We start from the raw sequence: 17,106 nt of genomic DNA, 5'->3' as shown, positions 1-17,106 counted from the left end.
GTTAGGGTTATGCCTAGGGTTAGGGTTCAGAAAACCACAAGGCCCAGAGCTCCATGGACACTGACAGTGAGAAAGGCATGCCCAGGAGAGCACAACATTCCCCCAAAACTTTAGCCTTCGTTTTTCCTAATCGGAACTCACCTCAGCCCAATGCTGAATGTTAGGCTGCGGCTAGGGTTTGGGTTAGGGTTACGCCTAGGGTTAGGGTTCAGAAAACCACAAAGCCCTGAGCTCCAGGGACAATGACAATGAGAAAGGCAGGCCCAGGGGAGCACAGCATTACCCCAAAATTTTAGCCTTCCTATTTCCTAATCGGAAATCACCTCAGCCCAATGCTCTTTCTTTGGCTGTGCTTTGGGCTAGGGTTAGGGTTAGGGTTTCGCCTAGGGTTAGGGTTCAGAAAAACACAAGGCCCAGAGCTCCAGGGACATTGACTATGAGAAAGGCACGCCAAGGGGAGGACCGCATTGTCCCAAACTTGTAGCCTTCATGTTTTCCTAACCGGAACTCATCTCAGCCCAATGTTCTGTCTTTGGCTGCACCTAGGCTTAGGGTTAGGGTTCCGCCTAGGGTTAGGGTTCAGAAAACCACAAGGCCCAGAGCTCCAGGGACAATGACAATGAGAGAGGCATGCCCAGGGGAGCAGAACATTATCCCAAACTTCCAGCCTTCGTGTTTCCTAATTGGAACTCGCCCCAGCCCAATGCTGAATCTTAGGCTGTGCCTTGGGCTAGGGTTAGGGTTAGGGTTATGCCTAGGGTTAGGGTTCAGAAAACCACAAGGCCCAGAGCTCCATGGACACTGACAGTGAGAAAGGCATGCCCAGGAGAGCACAACATTCCCCCAAAACTTTAGCCTTCGTTTTTCCTAATTGGAACTCACCTCAGCCCAATGCTGAATGTTAGGCTGCGGCTAGGGTTAGGGTTAGGGTTCCGCCTAGGGTTAGGGTTCTGAAAACCACAAGGCCCGGAGCTCCAGGGACAATGACAATGAGAAAGGCATGCCCAGGGGAGCACAACATTATCCCAAATTTCCAGCCTTCATGTTTCCTAATTGGAACTCGCCTCAGCCCAATGCTTAATCTTAGGCTGTTCCTCGGGTTAGGAATAGGGTTAGGGTTCCGCCTAGGGTTAGGGTTCAGAAAACCACAAGGCCCGGAGCTCCAGGGACAATGACAATGAGAAAGGCATGCCCAGGGGAGCACAACATTACCCCAAACTTCCAGCCTTCGTGTTTCCTAATTGGAACTCGATTCAGCCAAATGCTGAATCTTAGGCTGTGCCTTGGGCTAGGGTTAGGGTTAGGGTTATGCCTAGGGTTAGGGTTCAGAAAACCACAAGGCCCAGAGCTCCATGGACACTGACAGTGAGAAAGGCATGCCCAGGAGAGCACAACATTCCCCCAAAACTTTAGCCTTCGTTTTTCCTAATCGGAACTCACCTCAGCCCAATGCTGAATGTTAGGCTGCGGCTAGGGTTTGGGTTAGGGTTATGCCTAGGGTTAGGGTTCAGAAAACCACAAAGCCCTGAGCTCCAGGGACAATGACAATGAGAAAGGCAGGCCCAGGGGAGCACAGCATTACCCCAAAATTTTAGCCTTCCTATTTCCTAATCGGAAATCACCTCAGCCCAATGCTCTTTCTTTGGCTGTGCTTTGGGCTAGGGTTAGGGTTAGGGTTTCGCCTAGGGTTAGGGTTCAGAAAAACACAAGGCCCAGAGCTCCAGGGACATTGACAATGAGAAAGGCATGCCCAGGGGAGGACCGCATTGTCCCAAACTTGTAGCCTTCATGTTTTCCTAACCGGAACTCATCTCAGCCCAATGTTCTGTCTTTGGCTGCACCTAGGCTTAGGGTTAGGGTTCCGCCTAGGGTTAGGGTTCAGAAAACCACAAGGCCCAGAGCTCCAGGGACAATGACAATGAGAGAGGCATGCCCAGGGGAGCAGAACATTATCCCAAACTTCCAGCCTTCGTGTTTCCTAATTGGAACTCGCCCCAGCCCAATACTGAATCTTAGGCTGTGCCTTGGGCTAGGGTTAGGGTTAGGGTTATGCCTAGGGTTAGGGTTCAGAAAACCACAAGGCCCAGAGCTCCATGGACACTGACAGTGAGAAAGGCATGCCCAGGAGAGCACAACATTCCCCCAAAACTTTAGCCTTCGTTTTTCCTAATCGGAACTCACCTCAGCCCAATGCTGAATGTTAGGCTGCGGCTAGGGTTAGGGTTAGGGTTCCGCCTAGGGTTAGGGTTCTGAAAACCACAAGGCCCGGAGCTCCAGGGACAATGACAATGAGAAAGGCATGCCCAGGGGAGCACAACATTATCCCAAATTTCCAGCCTTCGTTTTTCCTAATTGGAACTCGCCTCAGCCCAATGCTTAATCTTAGGCTGTTCCTCGGGTTAGGAATAGGGTTAGGGTTCCGCCTAGGGTTAGGGTTCAGAAAACCACAAGGCCCGGAGCTCCAGGGACAATGACAATGAGAAAGGCATGCCCAGGGGAGCACAACATTACCCCAAACTTCCAGCCTTCGTGTTTCCTAATTGGAACTCGATTCAGCCAAATGCTGAATCTTAGGCTGTGCCTTGGGCTAGGGTTAGGGTTAGGGTTATGCCTAGGGTTAGGGTTCAGAAAACCACAAGGCCCAGAGCTCCATGGACACTGACAGTGAGAAAGGCATGCCCAGGAGAGCACAACATTCCCCCAAAACTTTAGCCTTCATTTTTCCTAATCGGAACTCACCTCAGCCCAATGCTGAATGTTAGGCTGCGGCTAGGGTTAGGGTTAGGGTTACGCCTAGGGTTAGGGTTCAGAAAACCACAAAGCCCTGAGCTCCAGGGACAATGACAATGAGAAAGGCAGGCCCAGGGGAGCACAGCATTACCCCAAAATTTTAGCCTTCGTATTTCCTAATCGTAAATCACCTCAGCCCAATGCTCTTTCTTTGGCTGTGCTTTGGGCTAGGGTTAGGGTTAGGGTTTCGCCTAGGGTTAGGGTTCAGAAAAACACAAGGCCCAGAGCTCCAGGGACATTGACTATGAGAAAGGCATGCCAAGGGGAGGACCGCATTGTCCCAAACTTGTAGCCTTCATGTTTTCCTAACCGGAACTCATCTCAGCCCAATGATCTGTCTTTGGCTGCACCTAGGGTTAGGGTTAGGGTTACACCTAGGGTTAGGGTTCAGAAAACCACAAGGCCCTGAGCTTCAGAGACAATGACAATGAGAAAGGCATGCCCAGGGGAGCGCAGCACTGTCCTAATATTACAGCTTTCCTATTTGCCCCATTGGAACTCACCTCAGCCCAATGCTGTTAATTAGCCTGAACCTAGTACTAGGGTTAGGGTTCCACCTAGGGTTAAGGTTAAGAAAACGAAAAGGCTTACAGCTATAGGGACACTGACAGCAAGAAAGGCATGCCTAGGGGACAGCATCTTTTCCCCAACCTTACAGCCTTCATGTTTTCCGAATCGGAACTCGCCTCAGCCCAATGCTGTATCTTAGGCTGCGCCTTGGGCTAGGTTTAGGGTTCGGGTTATGCCTAGGGTTAGGGTTCAGAAGACCACAAGGCCCAGATCTCCAGGGACAATGACAATGAGAGAGGCATGCCCAGGGGAGCACAATATTATCCCAAAACTTTAGCCTTCATTTTTCCTAATCGGAACTCGCCTCAGCCCAATGCTTAATCTTAGGCTGTTCCTCAGGTTAGGAGTAGGGTTAGGGTTTCACCTAGGGTTAGGGTTAAGAAAACCACAAGGCCAGATCTCCAGGGACATTGGCAGTGAGAAACGCACGCCAAGGGGAGGACCGCATTGTCCCAAACTTGTAGCCTTCATGTTTTCCTAACCGGAACTCATCTCAGCCCAATGTTCTGTCTTTGGCTGCACCTAGGGTTAGGGTTAGGGTTACGCCTAGGGTTAGGGTTCAGAAAACCACAAAGCCCTGAGCTCCAGGGACGCTGACAATGAGAAAGGCATGCCAAGGGGATTGCATCTTTACCCCAACCTTGCAGTTGTCATGTTTTATAAATTGGAACTCACCTCAGCCCAATGCTCTATCTTAGGCTGTGCCTTGGGCTAGGGTTAGGGTTAGGGTTATGCCTAGGGTTAGGGTTCCGAAAACCACAAGGCCCAGAGCTCCAGGGACAATGACAATGAGAGAGGCATGCCCAGGGGAGCAGAACATTATCCCAAACTTCCAGCCTTCGTGTTTCCTAATTGGAACTCGCCCCAGCCCAATGCTGAATCTTAGGCTGTGCCTTGGGCTAGGGTTAGGGTTAGGGTTATGCCTAGGGTTAGGGTTCAGAAAACCACAAGTCCCAGAGCTCCATGGACACTGACAGTGAGAAAGGCATGCCCAGGAGAGCACAACATTCCCCCAAAACTTTAGCCTTCGTTTTTCCTAATCGGAACTCACCTCAGCCCAATGCTGAATGTTAGGCTGCGGCTAGGGTTAGGGTTAGGGTTCCGCCTAGGGTTAGGGTTCTGAAAACCACAAGGCCCGGAGCTCCAGGGACAATGACAATGAGAAAGGCATGCCCAGGGGAGCACAACATTATCCCAAATTTCCAGCCTTCGTGTTTCCTAATTGGAACTCGCCTCAGCCCAATGCTTAATCTTAGGCTGTTCCTCGGGTTAGGAATAGGGTTAGGGTTCCGCCTAGGGTTAGGGTTCAGAAAACCACAAGGCCCGGAGCTCCAGGGACAATGACAATGAGAAAGGCATGCCCAGGGGAGCACAACATTACCCCAAACTTCCAGCCTTCGTGTTTCCTAATTGGAACTCGATTCAGCCAAATGCTGAATCTTAGGCTGTGCCTTGGGCTAGGGTTAGGGTTAGGGTTATGCCTAGGGTTAGGGTTCAGAAAACCACAAGGCCCAGAGCTCCATGGACACTGACAGTGAGAAAGGCATGCCCAGGAGAGCACAACATTCCCCCAAAACTTTAGCCTTCGTTTTTCCTAATCGGAACTCACCTCAGCCCAATGCTGAATGTTAGGCTGCGGCTAGGGTTAGGGTTAGGGTTACGCCTAGGGTTAGGGTTCAGAAAACCACAAAGCCCTGAGCTCCAGGGACAATGACAATGAGAAAGGCAGGCCCAGGGGAGCACAGCATTACCCCAAAATTTTAGCCTTCCTATTTCCTAATCGGAAATCACCTCAGCCCAATGCTCTTTCTTTGGCTGTGCTTTGGGCTAGGGTTAGGGTTAGGGTTTCGCCTAGGGTTAGGGTTCAGAAAAACACAAGGCCCAGAGCTCCAGGGACATTGACTATGAGAAAGGCACGCCAAGGGGAGGACCGCATTGTCCCAAACTTGTAGCCTTCATGTTTTCCTAACCGGAACTCATCTCAGCCCAATGTTCTGTCTTTGGCTGCACCTAGGCTTAGGGTTAGGGTTCCGCCTAGGGTTAGGGTTCAGAAAACCACAAGGCCCAGAGCTCCAGGGACAATGACAATGAGAGAGGCATGCCCAGGGGAGCAGAACATTATCCCAAACTTCCAGCCTTCGTGTTTCCTAATTGGAACTCGCCCCAGCCCAATACTGAATCTTAGGCTGTGCCTTGGGCTAGGGTTAGGGTTAGGGTTATGCCTAGGGTTAGGGTTCAGAAAACCACAAGGCCCAGAGCTCCATGGACACTGACAGTGAGAAAGGCATGCCCAGGAGAGCACAACATTCCCCCAAAACTTTAGCCTTCGTTTTTCCTAATCGGAACTCACCTCAGCCCAATGCTGAATGTTAGGCTGCGGCTAGGGTTAGGGTTAGGGTTCCGCCTAGGGTTAGGGTTCTGAAAACCACAAGGCCCGGAGCTCCAGGGACAATGACAATGAGAAAGGCATGCCCAGGGGAGCACAACATTACCCCAAACTTCCAGCCTTCGTGTTTCCTAATTGGAACTCGATTCAGCCAAATGCTGAATCTTAGGCTGTGCCTTGGGCTAGGGTTAGGGTTAGGGTTATGCCTAGGGTTAGGGTTCAGAAAACCACAAGGCCCAGAGCTCCATGGACACTGACAGTGAGAAAGGCATGCCCAGGAGAGCACAACATTCCCCCAAAACTTTAGCCTTCATTTTTCCTAATCGGAACTCACCTCAGCCCAATGCTGAATGTTAGGCTGCGGCTAGGGTTAGGGTTAGGGTTACGCCTAGGGTTAGGGTTCAGAAAACCACAAAGCCCTGAGCTCCAGGGACAATGACAATGAGAAAGGCAGGCCCAGGGGAGCACAGCATTACCCCAAAATTTTAGCCTTCGTATTTCCTAATCGTAAATCACCTCAGCCCAATGCTCTTTCTTTGGCTGTGCTTTGGGCTAGGGTTAGGGTTAGGGTTTCGCCTAGGGTTAGGGTTCAGAAAAACACAAGGCCCAGAGCTCCAGGGACATTGACTATGAGAAAGGCATGCCAAGGGGAGGACCGCATTGTCCCAAACTTGTAGCCTTCATGTTTTCCTAACCGGAACTCATCTCAGCCCAATGATCTGTCTTTGGCTGCACCTAGGGTTAGGGTTAGGGTTACACCTAGGGTTAGGGTTCAGAAAACCACAAGGCCCTGAGCTTCAGAGACAATGACAATGAGAAAGGCATGCCCAGGGGAGCGCAGCACTGTCCTAATATTACAGCTTTCCTATTTGCCCCATTGGAACTCACCTCAGCCCAATGCTGTTAATTAGCCTGAACCTAGTACTAGGGTTAGGGTTCCACCTAGGGTTAAGGTTAAGAAAACGAAAAGGCTTACAGCTATAGGGACACTGACAGAGAGAAAGGCATGCCTAGGGGACAGCATCTTTTCCCCAACCTTACAGCCTTCATGTTTTCCGAATCGGAACTCGCCTCAGCCCAATGCTGTATCTTAGGCTGCGCCTTGGGCTAGGTTTAGGGTTCGGGTTATGCCTAGGGTTAGGGTTCAGAAGACCACAAGGCCCAGATCTCCAGGGACAATGACAATGAGAGAGGCATGCCCAGGGGAGCACAATATTATCCCAAAACTTTAGCCTTCATTTTTCCTAATCGGAACTCGCCTCAGCCCAATGCTTAATCTTAGGCTGTTCCTCAGGTTAGGAGTAGGGTTAGGGTTTCACCTAGGGTTAGGGTTAAGAAAACCACAAGGCCAGATCTCCAGGGACATTGGCAGTGAGAAACGCACGCCAAGGGGAGGACCGCATTGTCCCAAACTTGTAGCCTTCATGTTTTCCTAACCGGAACTCATCTCAGCCCAATGTTCTGTCTTTGGCTGCACCTAGGGTTAGGGTTAGGGTTACGCCTAGGGTTAGGGTTCAGAAAACCACAAAGCCCTGAGCTCCAGGGACGCTGACAATGAGAAAGGCATGCCAAGGGGATTGCATCTTTACCCCAACCTTGCAGTTGTCATGTTTTATAAATTGGAACTCACCTCAGCCCAATGCTCTATCTTAGGCTGTGCCTTGGGCTAGGGTTAGGGTTAGGGTTATGCCTAGGGTTAGGGTTCCGAAAACCACAAGGCCCAGAGCTCCAGGGACAATGACAATGAGAGAGGCATGCCCAGGGGAGCAGAACATTATCCCAAACTTCCAGCCTTCGTGTTTCCTAATTGGAACTCGCCCCAGCCCAATGCTGAATCTTAGGCTGTGCCTTGGGCTAGGGTTAGGGTTAGGGTTATGCCTAGGGTTAGGGTTCAGAAAACCACAAGTCCCAGAGCTCCATGGACACTGACAGTGAGAAAGGCATGCCCAGGAGAGCACAACATTCCCCCAAAACTTTAGCCTTCGTTTTTCCTAATCGGAACTCACCTCAGCCCAATGCTGAATGTTAGGCTGCGGCTAGGGTTAGGGTTAGGGTTCCGCCTAGGGTTAGGGTTCTGAAAACCACAAGGCCCGGAGCTCCAGGGACAATGACAATGAGAAAGGCATGCCCAGGGGAGCACAACATTATCCCAAATTTCCAGCCTTCGTGTTTCCTAATTGGAACTCGCCTCAGCCCAATGCTTAATCTTAGGCTGTTCCTCGGGTTAGGAATAGGGTTAGGGTTCCGCCTAGGGTTAGGGTTCAGAAAACCACAAGGCCCGGAGCTCCAGGGACAATGACAATGAGAAAGGCATGCCCAGGGGAGCACAACATTACCCCAAACTTCCAGCCTTCGTGTTTCCTAATTGGAACTCGATTCAGCCAAATGCTGAATCTTAGGCTGTGCCTTGGGCTAGGGTTAGGGTTAGGGTTATGCCTAGGGTTAGGGTTCAGAAAACCACAAGGCCCAGAGCTCCATGGACACTGACAGTGAGAAAGGCATGCCCAGGAGAGCACAACATTCCCCCAAAACTTTAGCCTTCGTTTTTCCTAATCGGAACTCACCTCAGCCCAATGCTGAATGTTAGGCTGCGGCTAGGGTTAGGGTTAGGGTTACGCCTAGGGTTAGGGTTCAGAAAACCACAAAGCCCTGAGCTCCAGGGACAATGACAATGAGAAAGGCAGGCCCAGGGGAGCACAGCATTACCCCAAAATTTTAGCCTTCCTATTTCCTAATCGGAAATCACCTCAGCCCAATGCTCTTTCTTTGGCTGTGCTTTGGGCTAGGGTTAGGGTTAGGGTTTCGCCTAGGGTTAGGGTTCAGAAAAACACAAGGCCCAGAGCTCCAGGGACATTGACTATGAGAAAGGCACGCCAAGGGGAGGACCGCATTGTCCCAAACTTGTAGCCTTCATGTTTTCCTAACCGGAACTCATCTCAGCCCAATGTTCTGTCTTTGGCTGCACCTAGGCTTAGGGTTAGGGTTCCGCCTAGGGTTAGGGTTCAGAAAACCACAAGGCCCAGAGCTCCAGGGACAATGACAATGAGAGAGGCATGCCCAGGGGAGCAGAACATTATCCCAAACTTCCAGCCTTCGTGTTTCCTAATTGGAACTCGCCCCAGCCCAATACTGAATCTTAGGCTGTGCCTTGGGCTAGGGTTAGGGTTAGGGTTATGCCTAGGGTTAGGGTTCAGAAAACCACAAGGCCCAGAGCTCCATGGACACTGACAGTGAGAAAGGCATGCCCAGGAGAGCACAACATTCCCCCAAAACTTTAGCCTTCGTTTTTCCTAATCGGAACTCACCTCAGCCCAATGCTGAATGTTAGGCTGCGGCTAGGGTTAGGGTTAGGGTTCCGCCTAGGGTTAGGGTTCTGAAAACCACAAGGCCCGGAGCTCCAGGGACAATGACAATGAGAAAGGCATGCCCAGGGGAGCACAACATTATCCCAAACTTCCAGCCTTCGTGTTTCCTAATTGGAACTCGATTCAGCCAAATGCTGAATCTTAGGCTGTGCCTTGGGCTAGGGTTAGGGTTAGGGTTATGCCTAGGGTTAGGGTTCAGAAAACCACAAGGCCCAGAGCTCCATGGACACTGACAGTGAGAAAGGCATGCCCAGGAGAGCACAACATTCCCCCAAAACTTTAGCCTTCATTTTTCCTAATCGGAACTCACCTCAGCCCAATGCTGAATGTTAGGCTGCGGCTAGGGTTAGGGTTAGGGTTACGCCTAGGGTTAGGGTTCAGAAAACCACAAAGCCCTGAGCTCCAGGGACAATGACAATGAGAAAGGCAGGCCCAGGGGAGCACAGCATTACCCCAAAATTTTAGCCTTCGTATTTCCTAATCGTAAATCACCTCAGCCCAATGCTCTTTCTTTGGCTGTGCTTTGGGCTAGGGTTAGGGTTAGGGTTTCGCCTAGGGTTAGGGTTCAGAAAAACACAAGGCCCAGAGCTCCAGGGACATTGACTATGAGAAAGGCATGCCAAGGGGAGGACCGCATTGTCCCAAACTTGTAGCCTTCATGTTTTCCTAACCGGAACTCATCTCAGCCCAATGATCTGTCTTTGGCTGCACCTAGGGTTAGGGTTAGGGTTACACCTAGGGTTAGGGTTCAGAAAACCACAAGGCCCTGAGCTTCAGAGACAATGACAATGAGAAAGGCATGCCCAGGGGAGCGCAGCACTGTCCTAATATTACAGCTTTCCTATTTGCCCCATTGGAACTCACCTCAGCCCAATGCTGTTAATTAGCCTGAACCTAGTACTAGGGTTAGGGTTCCACCTAGGGTTAAGGTTAAGAAAACGAAAAGGCTTACAGCTATAGGGACACTGACAGAGAGAAAGGCATGCCTAGGGGACAGCATCTTTTCCCCAACCTTACAGCCTTCATGTTTTCCGAATCGGAACTCGCCTCAGCCCAATGCTGTATCTTAGGCTGCGCCTTGGGCTAGGTTTAGGGTTCGGGTTATGCCTAGGGTTAGGGTTCAGAAGACCACAAGGCCCAGATCTCCAGGGACAATGACAATGAGAGAGGCATGCCCAGGGGAGCACAATATTATCCCAAAACTTTAGCCTTCATTTTTCCTAATCGGAACTCGCCTCAGCCCAATGCTTAATCTTAGGCTGTTCCTCAGGTTAGGAGTAGGGTTAGGGTTTCACCTAGGGTTAGGGTTAAGAAAACCACAAGGCCAGATCTCCAGGGACATTGGCAGTGAGAAACGCACGCCAAGGGGAGGACCGCATTGTCCCAAACTTGTAGCCTTCATGTTTTCCTAACCGGAACTCATCTCAGCCCAATGTTCTGTCTTTGGCTGCACCTAGGGTTAGGGTTAGGGTTACGCCTAGGGTTAGGGTTCAGAAAACCACAAAGCCCTGAGCTCCAGGGACAATGACAATGAGAAAGGCAGGCCCAGGGGAGCACAGCATTACCCCAAAATTTTAGCCTTCCTATTTCCTAATCGGAAATCACCTCAGCCCAATGCTCTTTCTTTGGCTGTGCTTTGGGCTAGGGTTAGGGTTAGGGTTTCGCCTAGGGTTAGGGTTCAGAAAAACACAAGGCCCAGAGCTCCAGGGACATTGACTATGAGAAAGGCACGCCAAGGGGAGGACCGCATTGTCCCAAACTTGTAGCCTTCATGTTTTCCTAACCGGAACTCATCTCAGCCCAATGTTCTGTCTTTGGCTGCACCTAGGCTTAGGGTTAGGGTTCCGCCTAGGGTTAGGGTTCAGAAAACCACAAGGCCCAGAGCTCCAGGGACAATGACAATGAGAGAGGCATGCCCAGGGGAGCAGAACATTATCCCAAACTTCCAGCCTTCGTGTTTCCTAATTGGAACTCGCCCCAGCCCAATGCTGAATCTTAGGCTGTGCCTTGGGCTAGGGTTAGGGTTAGGGTTATGCCTAGGGTTAGGGTTCAGAAAACCACAAGGCCCAGAGCTCCATGGACACTGACAGTGAGAAAGGCATGCCCAGGAGAGCACAACATTCCCCCAAAACTTTAGCCTTCGTTTTTCCTAATCGGAACTCACCTCAGCCCAATGCTGAATGTTAGGCTGCGGCTAGGGTTAGGGTTAGGGTTACGCCTAGGGTTAGGGTTCTGAAAACCACAAGGCCCGGAGCTCCAGGGACAATGACAATGAGAAAGGCATGCCCAGGGGAGCAGAACATTATCCCAAATTTCCAGCCTTCGTGTTTCCTAATTGGAACTCGCCTCAGCCCAATGCTTAATCTTAGGCTGTTCCTCGGGTTAGGAATAGGGTTAGGGTTCCGCCTAGGGTTAGGGTTCAGAAAACCACAAGGCCCGGAGCTCCAGGGACAATGACAATGAGAAAGGCATGCCCAGGGGAGCACAACATTACCCCAAACTTCCAGCCTTCGTGTTTCCTAATTGGAACTCGATTCAGCCAAATGCTGAATCTTAGGCTGTGCCTTGGGCTAGGGTTAGGGTTAGGGTTATGCCTAGGGTTAGGGTTCAGAAAACCACAAGGCCCAGAGCTCCATGGACACTGACAGTGAGAAAGGCATGCCCAGGAGAGCACAACATTCCCCCAAAATTTTAGCCTTCGTTTTTCCTAATCGGAACTCACCTCAGCCCAATGCTGAATGTTAGGCTGCGGCTAGGGTTTGGGTTAGGGTTACGCCTAGGGTTAGGGTTCAGAAAACCACAAAGCCCTGAGCTCCAGGGACAATGACAATGAGAAAGGCAGGCCCAGGGGAGCACAGCATTACCCCAAAATTTTAGCCTTCCTATTTCCTAATCGGAAATCACCTCAGCCCAATGCTCTTTCTTTGGCTGTGCTTTGGGCTAGGGTTAGGGTTAGGGTTTCGCCTAGGGTTAGGGTTCAGAAAAACACAAGGCCCAGAGCTCCAGGGACATTGACTATGAGAAAGGCATGCCAAGGGGAGGACCGCATTGTCCCAAACTTGTAGCCTTCATGTTTTCCTAACCGGAACTCATCTCAGCCCAATGTTCTGTCTTTGGCTGCACCTAGGCTTAGGGTTAGGGTTCCGCCTAGGGTTAGGGTTCAGAAAACCACAAGGCCCAGAGCTCCAGGGACAATGACAATGAGAGAGGCATGCCCAGGGGAGCAGAACATTATCCCAAACTTCCAGCCTTCGTGTTTCCTAATTGGAACTCGCCCCAGCCCAATACTGAATCTTAGGCTGTGCCTTGGGCTAGGGTTAGGGTTAGGGTTATGCCTAGGGTTAGGGTTCAGAAAACCACAAGGCCCAGAGCTCCATGGACACTGACAGTGAGAAAGGCATGCCCAGGAGAGCACAACATTCCCCCAAAACTTTAGCCTTCGTTTTTCCTAATCGGAACTCACCTCAGCCCAATGCTGAATGTTAGGCTGCGGCTAGGGTTTGGGTTAGGGTTACGCCTAGGGTTAGGGTTCAGAAAACCACAAAGCCCTGAGCTCCAGGGACAATGACAATGAGAAAGGCAGGCCCAGGGGAGCACAGCATTACCCCAAAATTTTAGCCTTCGTATTTCCTAATCGTAAATCACCTCAGCCCAATGCTCTTTCTTTGGCTGTGCTTTGGGCTAGGGTTAGGGTTAGGGTTTCGCCTAGGGTTAGGGTTCAGAAAAACACAAGGCCCAGAGCTCCAGGGACATTGACTATGAGAAAGGCATGCCAAGGGGAGGACCGCATTGTCCCAAACTTGTAGCCTTCATGTTTTCCTAACCGGAACTCATCTCAGCCCAATGTTCTGTCTTTGGCTGCACCTAGGCTTAGGGTTAGGGTTCCGCCTAGGGTTAGGGTTCAGAAAACCACAAGGCCCAGAGCTCCAGGGACAATGACAATGAGAGAGGCATGCCCAGGGGAGCAGAACATTATCCCAAACTTCCAGCCTTCGTGTTTCCTAATTGGAACTCGCCCCAGCCCAATACTGAATCTTAGGCTGTGCCTTGGGCTAGGGTTAGGGTTAGGGTTATGCCTAGGGTTAGGGTTCAGAAAACCACAAGGCCCAGAGCTCCATGGACACTGACAGTGAGAAAGGCATGCCCAGGAGAGCACAACATTCCCCCAAAACTTTAGCCTTCGTTTTTCCTAATCGGAACTCACCTCAGCCCAATGCTGAATGTTAGGCTGCGGCTAGGGTTAGGGTTAGGGTTCCGCCTAGGGTTAGGGTTCAGAAAACCACAAAGCCCTGAGCTCCAGGGACAATGACAATGAGAAAGGCAGGCCCAGGGGAGCACAGCATTACCCCAAAATTTTAGCCTTCCTATTTCCTAATCGTAAATCACCTCAGCCCAATGCTCTTTCTTTGGCTGTGCTTTGGGCTAGGGTTAGGGTTAGGGTTTCGCCTAGGGTTAGGGTTCAGAAAAACACAAGGCCCAGAGCTCCAGGGACATTGACTATGAGAAAGGCATGCCAAGGGGAGGACCGCATTGTCCCAAACTTGTAGCCTTCATGTTTTCCTAACCGGAACTCATCTCAGCCCAATGATCTGTCTTTGGCTGCACCTAGGGTTAGGGTTAGGGTTACACCTAGGGTTAGGGTTCAGAAAACCACAAGGCCCTGAGCTTCAGAGACAATGACAATGAGAAAGGCATGCCCAGGGGAGCGCAGCACTGTCCTAATATTACAGCTTTCCTATTTGCCCCATTGGAACTCACCTCAGCCCAATGCTGTTAATTAGCCTGAACCTAGTACTAGGGTTAGGGTTCCACCTAGGGTTAAGGTTAAGAAAACGAAAAGGCTTACAGCTATAGGGACACTGACAGCAAGAAAGGCATGCCTAGGGGACAGCATCTTTTCCCCAACCTTACAGCCTTCATGTTTTCCGAATCGGAACTCGCCTCAGCCCAATGCTGTATCTTAGGCTGCGCCTTGGGCTAGGTTTAGGGTTCGGGTTATGCCTAGGGTTAGGGTTCAGAAGACCACAAGGCCCAGATCTCCAGGGACAATGACAATGAGAGAGGCATGCCCAGGGGAGCACAATATTATCCCAAAACTTTAGCCTTCATTTTTCCTAATCGGAACTCGCCTCAGCCCAATGCTTAATCTTAGGCTGTTCCTCAGGTTAGGAGTAGGGTTAGGGTTTCACCTAGGGTTAGGGTTAAGAAAACCACAAGGCCAGATCTCCAGGGACATTGGCAGTGAGAAACGCACGCCAAGGGGAGGACCGCATTGTCCCAAACTTGTAGCCTTCATGTTTTCCTAACCGGAACTCATCTCAGCCCAATGTTCTGTCTTTGGCTGCACCTAGGGTTAGGGTTAGGGTTACGCCTAGGGTTAGGGTTCAGAAAACCACAAAGCCCTGAGCTCCAGGGACGCTGACAATGAGAAAGGCATGCCAAGGGGATTGCATCTTTACCCCAACCTTGCAGTTGTCATGTTTTATAAATTGGAACTCACCTCAGCCCAATGCTCTATCTTAGGCTGTGCCTTGGGCTAGGGTTAGGGTTAGGGTTATGCCTAGGGTTAGGGTTCCGAAAACCACAAGGCCCAGAGCTCCAGGGACAATGACAATGAGAGAGGCATGCCCAGGGGAGCAGAACATTATCCCAAACTTCCAGCCTTCGTGTTTCCTAATTGGAACTCGCCCCAGCCCAATGCTGAATCTTAGGCTGTGCCTTGGGCTAGGGTTAGGGTTAGGGTTATGCCTAGGGTTAGGGTTCAGAAAACCACAAGTCCCAGAGCTCCATGGACACTGACAGTGAGAAAGGCATGCCCAGGAGAGCACAACATTCCCCCAAAACTTTAGCCTTCGTTTTTCCTAATCGGAACTCACCTCAGCCCAATGCTGAATGTTAGGCTGCGGCTAGGGTTAGGGTTAGGGTTCCGCCTAGGGTTAGGGTTCTGAAAACCACAAGGCCCGGAGCTCCAGGGACAATGACAATGAGAAAGGCATGCCCAGGGGAGCACAACATTATCCCAAATTTCCAGCCTTCGTGTTTCCTAATTGGAACTCGCCTCAGCCCAATGCTTAATCTTAGGCTGTTCCTCGGGTTAGGAATAGGGTTAGGGTTCCGCCTAGGGTTAGGGTTCAGAAAACCACAAGGCCCGGAGCTCCAGGGACAATGACAATGAGAAAGGCATGCCCAGGGGAGCACAACATTACCCCAAACTTCCAGCCTTCGTGTTTCCTAATTGGAACTCGATTCAGCCAAATGCTGAATCTTAGGCTGTGCCTTGGGCTAGGGTTAGGGTTAGGGTTATGCCTAGGGTTAGGGTTCAGAAAACCACAAGGCCCAGAGCTCCATGGACACTGACAGTGAGAAAGGCATGCCCAGGAGAGCACAACATTCCCCCAAAACTTTAGCCTTCGTTTTTCCTAATCGGAACTCACCTCAGCCCAATGCTGAATGTTAGGCTGCGGCTAGGGTTAGGGTTAGGGTTACGCCTAGGGTTAGGGTTCAGAAAACCACAAAGCCCTGAGCTCCAGGGACAATGACAATGAGAAAGGCAGGCCCAGGGGAGCACAGCATTACCCCAAAATTTTAGCCTTCCTATTTCCTAATCGGAAATCACCTCAGCCCAATGCTCTTTCTTTGGCTGTGCTTTGGGCTAGGGTTAGGGTTAGGGTTTCGCCTAGGGTTAGGGTTCAGAAAAACACAAGGCCCAGAGCTTTAGGGACATTGACTATGAGAAAGGCACGCCAAGGGGAGGACCACATTGTCCCAAACTTGTAGCCTTCATGTTTTCCTAACCGGAACTCATCTCAGCCCAATGTTCTGTCTTTGGCTGCACCTAGGGTTAGGGTTAGGGTTCCGCCTAGGGTTAGGGTTCAGAAAACCACAAGGCCCAGAGCTCCAGGGACAATGACAATGAGAGAGGCATGCCCAGGGGAGCAGAACATTATCCCAAACTTCCAGCCTTCGTGTTTCCTAATTGGAACTCGCCCCAGCCCAATACTGAATCTTAGGCTGTGCCTTGGGCTAGGGTTAGGGTTAGGGTTATGCCTAGGGTTAGGGTTCAGAAAACCACAAGGCCCAGAGCTCCATGGACACTGACAGTGAGAAAGGCATGCCCAGGAGAGCACAACATTCCCCCAAAACTTTAGCCTTCGTTTTTCCTAATCGGAACTCACCTCAGCCCAATGCTGAATGTTAGGCTGCGGCTAGGGTTAGGGTTAGGGTTCCGCCTAGGGTTAGGGTTCTGAAAACCACAAGGCCCGGAGCTCCAGGGACAATGACAATGAGAAAGGCATGCCCAGGGGAGCACAACATTATCCCAAATTTCCAGCCTTCGTTTTTCCTAATTGGAACTCGCCTCAGCCCAATGCTTAATCTTAGGCTGTTCCTCGGGTTAGGAATAGGGTTAGGGTTCCGCCTAGGGTTAGGGTTCAGAAAACCACAAGGCCCGGAGCTCCAGGGACAATGACAATGAGAAAGGCATGCCCAGGGGAGCACAACATTACCCCAAACTTCCAGCCTTCGTGTTTCCTAATTGGAACTCGATTCAGCCAAATGCTGAATCTTAGTCTGTGCCTTGGGCTAGGGTTAGGGTTAGGGTTATGCCTAGGGTTAGGGTTCAGAAAACCACAAGGCCCAGAGCTCCATGGACACTGACAGTGAGAAAGGCATGCCCAGGAGAGCACAACATTCCCCCAAAACTTTAGCCTTCATTTTTCCTAATCGGAACTCACCTCAGCCCAATGCTGAATGTTAGGCTGCGGCTAGGGTTAGGGTTAGGGTTACGCCTAGGGTTAGGGTTCAGAAAACCACAAAGCCCTGAGCTCCAGGGACAATGACAATGAGAAAGGCAGGCCCAGGGGAGCACAGCATTACCCCAAAATTTTAGCCTTCCTATTTCCTAATCGGAAATCACCTCAGCCCAATGCTCTTTCTTTGGCTGTGCTTTGGGCTAGGGTTAGGGTTAGGGTTTCGCCTAGGGTTAGGGTTCAGAAA

Source organism: Aphelocoma coerulescens, chromosome 2, assembly GCF_041296385.1.
Source record: "Aphelocoma coerulescens isolate FSJ_1873_10779 chromosome 2, UR_Acoe_1.0, whole genome shotgun sequence".
Classification (NCBI taxonomy): Eukaryota; Metazoa; Chordata; class Aves; order Passeriformes; family Corvidae; genus Aphelocoma; species Aphelocoma coerulescens.
The sequence above is the reverse complement of the archived record's forward strand: the minus strand, read 5'-3'. Positions refer to the sequence as shown.